This window comes from Osmerus mordax, chromosome 20, assembly GCF_038355195.1.
Source record: "Osmerus mordax isolate fOsmMor3 chromosome 20, fOsmMor3.pri, whole genome shotgun sequence".
Taxonomy (NCBI): Eukaryota; Metazoa; Chordata; class Actinopteri; order Osmeriformes; family Osmeridae; genus Osmerus; species Osmerus mordax.
In genome coordinates, this window is record NC_090069.1 from 2,745,829 (window position 1) to 2,755,104 (window position 9,276).

The window sequence follows — 9,276 nt, forward strand, 5'->3', positions numbered from 1 at the left end:
AAAGAAGTGACTTCATACTAATGACTATTAAGACAACCCAACGCTTCTCTAAACAGACCAGTTCAATCTCTCACAGCTTGTGTGTCTCACCTGCTCTGATTATTGTCAAGCCTTTTTGTCAAGCATGTCTTTGTCCAGATACTTTTAGTTCTGCGATCTAGGGGAAGCTAGGTTCTGACCTGATTTTGGTCACATTGCTATCTAGGCCGGGGTATATTCTAGAGCAGATTAATGTGGAAAGAGAGAGAAAGATAGGCAGACAGAGTTTATTTGAGTCAAACATCCCTCCTTCATTCCAATCATTACTTTAAAACAAAACATCTTTCAGTGTTCTGGGAATTCAGAGGTGTGCGGTTCACATGGCCTTGGTTTTGCAGAGCTGTAAACTAAAAAAAATGCTGTGGCACATACTCTGGCGACAGCCACACTCCACTGAGAGAGACTGTTTCAGACTGAGAAGCAGAAGCTGGCAGTAATTGAAACTGAAGGCATTCTCATGTGATAAAACACTGGAATGTGGGTCAGGAGATAGGGGGTTTGGACTGGGTCAAAGTTCAGCCCAAACACACTGGTTTGGGTACATGTGGTGGTTGGGGTCAAGCTAAGAGATACAGAAATACAAGTAGATGTTGGAAGTATAATATAGATCAATAAATAAATAAATAATATTTAAATAATTAAATATTCATGCAGGGCTCCTTCTACACTGGATACAAATGGAACTCCTGATCTGATTTAGGTTGCCGTGGCAATACAACTTCAGATATAAAAACATGCAGACTTGTAAAGCAGTCTCCACACCAGGTAAACCTATGCAAAATCCTAAAGATTTTACATCCCGAGTTCAAATAGGTACACATCCTCCATGTAAAGCGAGGATATATAACTTGTAGTCTTGCGCTGTGTCCTAAGGTCTTGTTGAGGTCACCTGTATAGGCTGGTTAGGTGGGCCTCTCACTGCAAGATGACAATCCCTCTTACGTTAACGTGGGTTATATAACATAATATAAGGTATTATGTTATATAACCCACATATAGCAGGCCTATGGTAAGCTCCACCTAACACATGTGATCCAAAATTAGCAAACGCTTCTCAGAATTGTCATGGCGTCGCGCTCATTGTGGCGGTAGATGTTTGCCTTGTGTTATGTCATTATTTGCTCAGTGAGTTTCCTCAAATTTGCACACTTTGTGCAATAGACAAGCTGTTCCTTCAGGGACGTAATTCAGTACAAGTAGCCGTACACAACTGCACAAAGCCCAGATTCCAGTGTTTTATGAGGAATGTTATAATATGTGTCACTTTGTCATGACACAAGAAAGTTTTCGTAAGATAAACACAGGATGACTCCAAGCTAAATCTGGCTTAATGGATTCATTAGGTTGCTTTCAGAATATTTAAAAAGAAAGTATACAGTTGGATACGTACAGTAGATGTAAAAGTTTGTTTATAAAATCATATATTTAACAGATTAAATATATGATTTATTGTGTGATGAATTGTTTCACTTGTGCACTAGGTCACATTGTTGCCAGAGGGAAACTGTTTGTATTAGTCATGCCACGCTGCCCCAGTGGTCTCATAGGATTGGCATTAATCAAGTTTTTCGAGGAAACTTTTTTCCCAAGAGTTTGTTGTAATGTCTGTGCAATATTTGAATTGGCTATACTCTCATAGTCCACAGTCCCTGACACTGTGGGACTCTGGCACAGTCTTCTCAGTGTGTCCCACACCACTCTGAGAAGACTGTAATTGAAAAACAGGAAACGATATGCTCAGTTTCATAATTTCATGTGCAAAGTAAATCATTCTGCTGTGCCACAGTAACACATTGTACATGAACATCCTGAGGCTTAAAAATAATCATTTGGTAGTTATCATTTTAGCCTGTGGATGTCATCTGAATACAATTCTTTAGTTTGTAGTGCAGAATCCATTTTATGGCCAAACCAAAAATTGAACTGCAGGAATGCAACACAAACCAAGCATTTACTGTGAGAAGAAATAAGGTGCAATGATCTGAACGGTACACATCTCAGCTTGGAAAATTGAGCCGCAGCATGTTGCCTGCTTTTGTTTATCACCTATTGCATATGTAGTTCATCAGGATGTCGATAACTAACATGCTAAGGAAAAGGGGACACATCCATGTTCAACTGAAGGCAGCCAGGAGATTCTGAAGAGGTGTCTCTACACAGCAGATAAAGTTGTCTTGGGGAGCCACACGATCTAGATTGGCTTGTGATAAGAGTTTAACAGTCCATTAGTGATGTCATGTGCATTTGTTAGGCCAGCCCTGGTGGAAGGTTACAGTATACATTGACGTAAACATGCACCGCTACAGATTAGCGGACATTAGTCTACATGATCCCTATCTAATCATACAGAGTTTACATTCACGTGCCTCTTGGTTGCAAACGTGATTCCCAAGAGGCCGAGGAGGGTCTGTGACTCACTAATTGCAGATTTGTTTCCTTCCCTCCTGACATCTGTGGGTTTGAAGATAGATGTGGTAAAGCAAATGTGTGATTGTAATTATGGCTAAGAAAAGGAGAGTAGTTTCAGGGGGATGGGGTTGGTGGAGAGTAAGTAAGTAAGACTTTATTTATATAGCACTTTTCATACAAGAATTGCAGCTCAAAGTGCTTTACATAAAATCAACAAAAACAATAATACAAGTGTTGATCTAAACGTTTAACAAACCAAACTAGCCGCACTCTATCTGCGGTCTCTCGAATCCATCTTAGGTCCGAGCTGCCACTTGCAGTTTCTAATGAGAGTGTCAGCGACGCCCCCTCCCCCCTTCCCCCTCCCCACTCCCCCCTCCCCACTCCCCCCACATACATGCAGTAGGCATGGAGGTTATTACCCATCAACAGGGTGAACTGTCCTCTCTAATGGACCCGGTGTGTCACAGTAGATGGACGACTTAGCTCATTTACTTAATTGCTCAGGATGTGATCAAATTTATGGATTCTCGTGCTATTGTTCCTCTGTAGGACATGCGCACCAATTACAGCTTATGTCACAGCATTCCAGATGTTGCACATTTGATGTAAAGGTCAGGAGAGAAGGGAGGCGGGCAGGCAGAATTACATGGTATATGAATCATTTAATTTACATTTGTAAGTCATGCTAAAGGACGCGACGTGTGAATTACAACCCTTTGTTTGTCCGTTGCCTTTTTAATAAGCTTTGTTGCTGCACATCACTGATACCAGTGGGACGGCAGGGATGAACAGGAGGGTGAATTCAAGCATCTTCCTTGTCCATTGGCTCTCAGTTGAATTACTGTTCAGCCTCTTGTTCCACTTGATTCAGTCTTCTTTCCATTGTTATGGTCGAAACGTTAGTCTCTTTTGTATTCACCCCGTCAATTTGTATGCCAACCCATTCACTTTTCCATTGGTATTCATCCCTCAGTACTGTGTTCTGTTCTGGTTGGTGGTCGCTGGAATATCCCATAGACCTCCTTTATTTAGACCCAATGTTGAGTCCGCCACGATGAGGAACCAGTTTGTGGTAATGCCATCCCAGTGGGGTCACCACCCTAATTTCTTTCCCCTCACAGTTGACATCTGTGGCAGCTTTACTCAGCAAGATCTTTACTCGGTGACTAAAACATATCGTTTTTCCCCCCGATATTTCATCCAGAAAAGAAGCATAGATAGTCAATGGTTTGTACATTTACCCCAGCTAAATTATGTAGCCAACGTGAATTAGGAATGATAGTTCCAGCTGGATCCTTTCCCAGCAGGGCAAAAACGAGAAGGTCATTATGTTAAAACCTCCATTTGTACTGTATGCCAGTAATTAACTGCACTTTTATCAGAATCGATGAACATTTTTGTTATTGTCTTGTGCGAGTGTATTCCAATTAGGAGAGACCAGGGAAATTGGAGAGACCAGGGAATGGGTGAAGTGGTTCTTTCTCTCTGTCTCCTCCATCTCTCTGTCTCTCTTTGTCTCATTTTATACACACTTATTTATATACTGTATTTCTATATCTATCTGTACATCTCAGTCTTTTTCTCTGCTTGTCTTTTTTTCTGTGCCAGATACTAGCATGATTGTAACACTGTAGTTTTAGTTATGACATAACAGGCCCACTCAAACATGGAACATGGGTTCAGGGACAAGGATTAAAGCTTATTCAGAGCAGTGGGTTTATTTTAGGGTACTGCGGGATAAAACGGGATTAGCATCACAATGAATCCTCGGGGCACTCAAACCAGGAGGTCAGGTCCGCAGGGGCCTGCTGCATTTGAAATGTTTTTAAATCTCCATCTGTGTTATGATAGATAAATATAGATGTGATCATCTGTCATACCAGCGATGCGACCGTTTTTTGACGAGGGCTGTTGAAAGGCTCCCGTATTTCCGAAATAAGTAGCAGGCCATGACCCAAGCATTGGGTAAAGTTTTCTGTATCCTAAGGCAAGGAACATGTATTTCTATGATTAATAACATTTGTGGTTATCAGTATTGATCTGATTATTTATGTGCATTGCCACAGAGTTAATGTCTCAACTTTATTGCTTATGAAATACAAGTGTTTACCAAGCCACTGTTATGAAACCCCTAATAAAAGCTACATATCATCATGAAAAGGCCAGGGAGTGAATTCGGATTAGACATGACAAAATATAACTTACATGCTCAGTAACATCTATGAGGGCAATTGCTAAGTGGGTCTTCAAAGTTACCGTAGATCTCAGAGGTCCATTTCTTCTTCATTACAGCCTTCAGATTGTGTAAACAAAAGATTACATGAGTGAGACTTTAGGAAGGATACAGGTCTTATATTGTTTCTTTGGCACCATAGTTCATAATGTCACCTTTCTTTGCCTGTATTTGATAGTGTTGCTAATGAACTCCCCCACCACATTTTGATGTAAATTACAGTAAAGCAGGCTCCTCCAAACAAAACTGTTAATCTGGAACCACCCTGAATATGGGGTAAAAAAACTGCTCAGAGTAGGCTATGGAAGAAATTAGCAATATCGACCCAGCGAACCGTTGTTGCAAAATTGAGTCTGGATAAAATGAAACATAAAGCGATCCTACCAAAGGAGTTTTTATGTTATGTAATAAAACATATTTTTTTATTACACACATAAAAATTCCATCCAGTTATATTGCTGTTGACTCTTTGTGGCTCAGGTCAGATTGTTTTCCATTGCTCAGGGGGCACATTGATTTAAGTACGATCTGGAGATCAGAAATAGGACAGAATTTCAGAAAGGCTATGGAGAGCATTTAGGTCTGTAAGTGTAGGTCACATAGCAAGACTAGTGAAGTCAGATGCCCCTTACTGTTACCTATCTTTGACTTCCTCCACCTGTCTGTCTAAATATGACTCCAAGATAATACTGCAGAACAAATAAAAGTCGCCTCTTTTGGACTTCGAACTGCTCCTATGGTCATGACTTGAGATAAGTGGACATTACTGATGTTCGTGTGGTGATGTGACCTTTTTGACACATATTGATCATTACGTAATATTTCCAAACATACGCAGTTTTCTTTTTCAGTGCTGTTATTGTCTACTCTCGACACACAGTTGATTGTATTTCTCCCTTCCTAATGGTTGCAGTGTAGTCCAGACACTAATAGGCTATCCAACAATGCATTGACTGGAATTGTAGTGAACCAAAACAAACATTTGATTTCACAAACATTCATGTGATGGACACAATGCACAATGTACATTGGACATATCGACCCAGGAAAGCACTTGTGTAAAATGCATGCATTAGGCCATTATGGAAACGTAATTTATGGCAATGTCTGTGCTCCAAACAGCAGTAGGCCTAGTATACATTTTCTGGAGTCCACACTCTCACTAATAAGATCAGACGCCACGAGTGTCATCTCAACCTGGCCTCGTTAATTACTGTGAGACCACACTTGCGCTCCACATCAGTCATTTGCACTTTGATATTCAAATGCAAGGCATAATTTATCAGTCTACGATAAGTGAATTAAAATCCCCAAACGCGTAATCTGCTCTGCTGATATCATCTGCTGAAAGCGTTATGGGATTTATGTTTCTGTAGCCTATATCTGTTTCACGGAATTTGACTCTGTGATCTGTGATCTAAACGTTGCACCAATTAAACCTGGTTCGGCCTACGGAGCATCGTTTTTCTTCTTCTTCTTTCTTCTTCTTTTTCTTTGATGTTGGTTCACCTTGTTCTTGTTCTGGTTGAAAGAACTTGAGTACTCTGGGTTGAAATCAAGAAGTGACAGGGTGCGTCTCATTCCACCTAGCAAAGGCATCTAAGCATTTCCACATCAGGTAATGGCAGGGCAAGCCAGTAGTTGTGATGTCCTAAACTGTTTTTTTGGCTCAGAAGTCCACTTTAAATGATCATCAATTGTACTGGTGAGAAAGACAAGGTATAAAGACAAGTAACATCCGTGCCATTGCTTGGATAATAAAGTGAAGAATATCACGGTGTAAGAGACTGACCAGCCGCAGAATTTGCTAAGGCTGACTTGCTGACGATGCCTGGGTTAAGAGGGAGACAGGGAAAGGTGAGAAGATTAGCCAGGAAGTGATGTCAAAGACTGATAATCCATTTCTCAGAAGGAGGCGAGACCGTCTGAGGCTCCTCCCCCTGACAGACTGTCGAGGGAAGATTATTTAATGTCAATATGAGGATACTTTGATTAAAAATGGCGCATTGCTGTCAAGATCATCGCAAATCAAAAGCTATTTTTATTCAGCTGACCTAAATCGGACGACCGACAAAGCGACACAGTCAAGCATCGGATGTAGGCTACTCCTCAGTAGAACTGAAGCTGACTCCAGTCAAATTAAGCATTGTATGTCGCTTGGATTTGTAGGGTTAAAGGTGCTTTCTAGGTCAGAGATGGAAGGGAGTTTGTGCCTTAAGTACTACTCAGAGATCTGTTTGAGTTTCTCCATAATCCCACAGATACACAGTATCTAGTGAATATGAACAGAGTATTGTTTTATACCAAAGTCTATGCTTTCCCTGTGGCTACATTTGGTGTCGCTAAATCAAAAGAATCAAATGTTCCAAACCAACAAAAACAATGTTTGAATGGTAGTCAATCAACATTAAACATATGGAAGTGTACTGGAAAATGATTGACATCATGATTTTGAAAATTCAACAGCATGGCACGCGACACCAGTTTACACTAGGCCCTCCAGTATACAGGTATAACCGAGAAGTACTTCATTGCAATTTACCTCAATGGTTACACATAAGTCCATGTCATGTTTGTATAATTTCCGTCATGATACAAATCACAGTATGTCATCGACCTCCCCTGCCCTCATTTATAAGATTAGCCGCTGTAAATCTCTATCCTCGGATATTTTCTACAGATTATAGTCATTAATCAGAGATGGCAGAGCAATGAGGACCATTCATGTAATCAACTGTACTGTATCAGAATCAGAATCAGAAAGGGATTTATTCGCCATGAAAGTTTGCACAGACAAGGAATTTGCTTTGGCAGGAAGGTGCATACAATAAACATATACCTAAAATTTAAAGCACTTAAACACTTTGAGAACCCATCCACAGCAGTAATATTACTGAGAGGCCAACAAGGTTGTAGGGCCACTTTCCTCCACTGTCGTTTTTCACACATCAGGATAATTCACTGTTCACAGTTCAGTCTCCACTATCACAGCCCTTCATAAGATCTATGATTTGCTCTCTTCTCGGTCAACATTCTTATACAACCAAGAGAGCCGTGGCCTTTTACTAATGTTTGTCTGGATTAAGTCTATCAATGCAATGTATAGTAGGACTTTAGCTGCATTGACTCTACTGAACAGTTACATGGAGCACAGTTGTAGATTATATAGATTATCCATTGCCTGGCTGGTTGCAGTTTTGTTTTAAAAATAGCTAGGTTTTGTGTTTGGATGAACACACATACTCCCTGATTTGAATAATGTCCAAATTATACTTTTAACCAACCAAGCAGTCACTTAAGTCAATATAAATGTCTCTATTACTCTAAGAACTGTGATCATTAGTGTGTGCATGGGTCCGGTATGGTTTGATTTCACATCCCGTATAGAGCTGAGAGTTTACTGCTGAGAAGATGCTGTCATGAAGTACTTCTCTGTCATGTGACCTGTGGTTTTACATTTTCCATTCTTGAGACTGACGCACAGGACTGACACTTGTGGGTGCTTGGGAGGATGTGCTTCCTAAAACCTATCAAGTACACCTTCACACTGAGAATGTACGCCTATGACAAAGAACTGCTTTTATAAAAACATGTAACACTAAACAAACACATTGTCAAACTGGTTGTTCAACAGCATGCCTTGTGACACTGAGGGGAGGATGACAAATTAGTATTTGAAAGAGGCACAATTAGAGTAATCGTGTCTCTATTTATGCTGCCAAACATTGGTGGCACGATGGCTATCTCTGCAGATGATCAGTCAAGTTTTTTTGGTATGAGAACAATGTCTAGTGAACTTGTTCCTTTTGAACTAAAGTTCAGTCCAAGTTGCTGCCATGTTAATGGAGTTTTTGTAACAATTCATCCTTTTCAAAGTGAAAGGCCCGTTTTACAACACAGTTGAGGCACAACCCATTCTTATCTGGTTGTAAGTTTGAGCACTGATTTGGACAAAGACTACAACAGTTATTTTGTCAATCTAAAAGAACACCAAAAGTAAATACGTTAAGTCTTTGAAGCTACGAGCTTGGCTGAGGAATTCTTTGTGGAGGTTGTATCAACCTCAATCCAGTAACTGCAGCATTGAAGTGACTACCCACAATCAGCAAAACATCTAGTCAAATGGTACTGTATTTCTTAACATCTGCAGCAAAAAATGTGTGGGAACATAAAGTTAGAACGAATTAAAGTAATTTATTGAACAATGCTAATAGTAAGGATAGATCTTCAAAAGTGCTTGTATAAGTCATTCTTAATTTGATAACTGTATAATCTACAGTTGTAGCAGCTTTTTATAGTCTCGATGCAACAGCAGTTGCCTTGGTGAACAAAGTGTTCAGACACTGTGTTCCCTTATCTCTGTCAGTGACTTGAACAGTGTGCCATCATGATTCCACCACTGCATTTGCATAACCTCAAAAGACACCCAACTGAACACAACGTTCTCAACTAACATCTATAAACTGTTTAGTGTCTGGCAGGAATTTCACAGAACTGTGGTAGAGGTTTCGAACGTACAAAAATGCCTAGACAGAACACAAACACAACAAAGCAATGACCGTTTTCTTAAAAACAACTGTTTTATTTTCAAT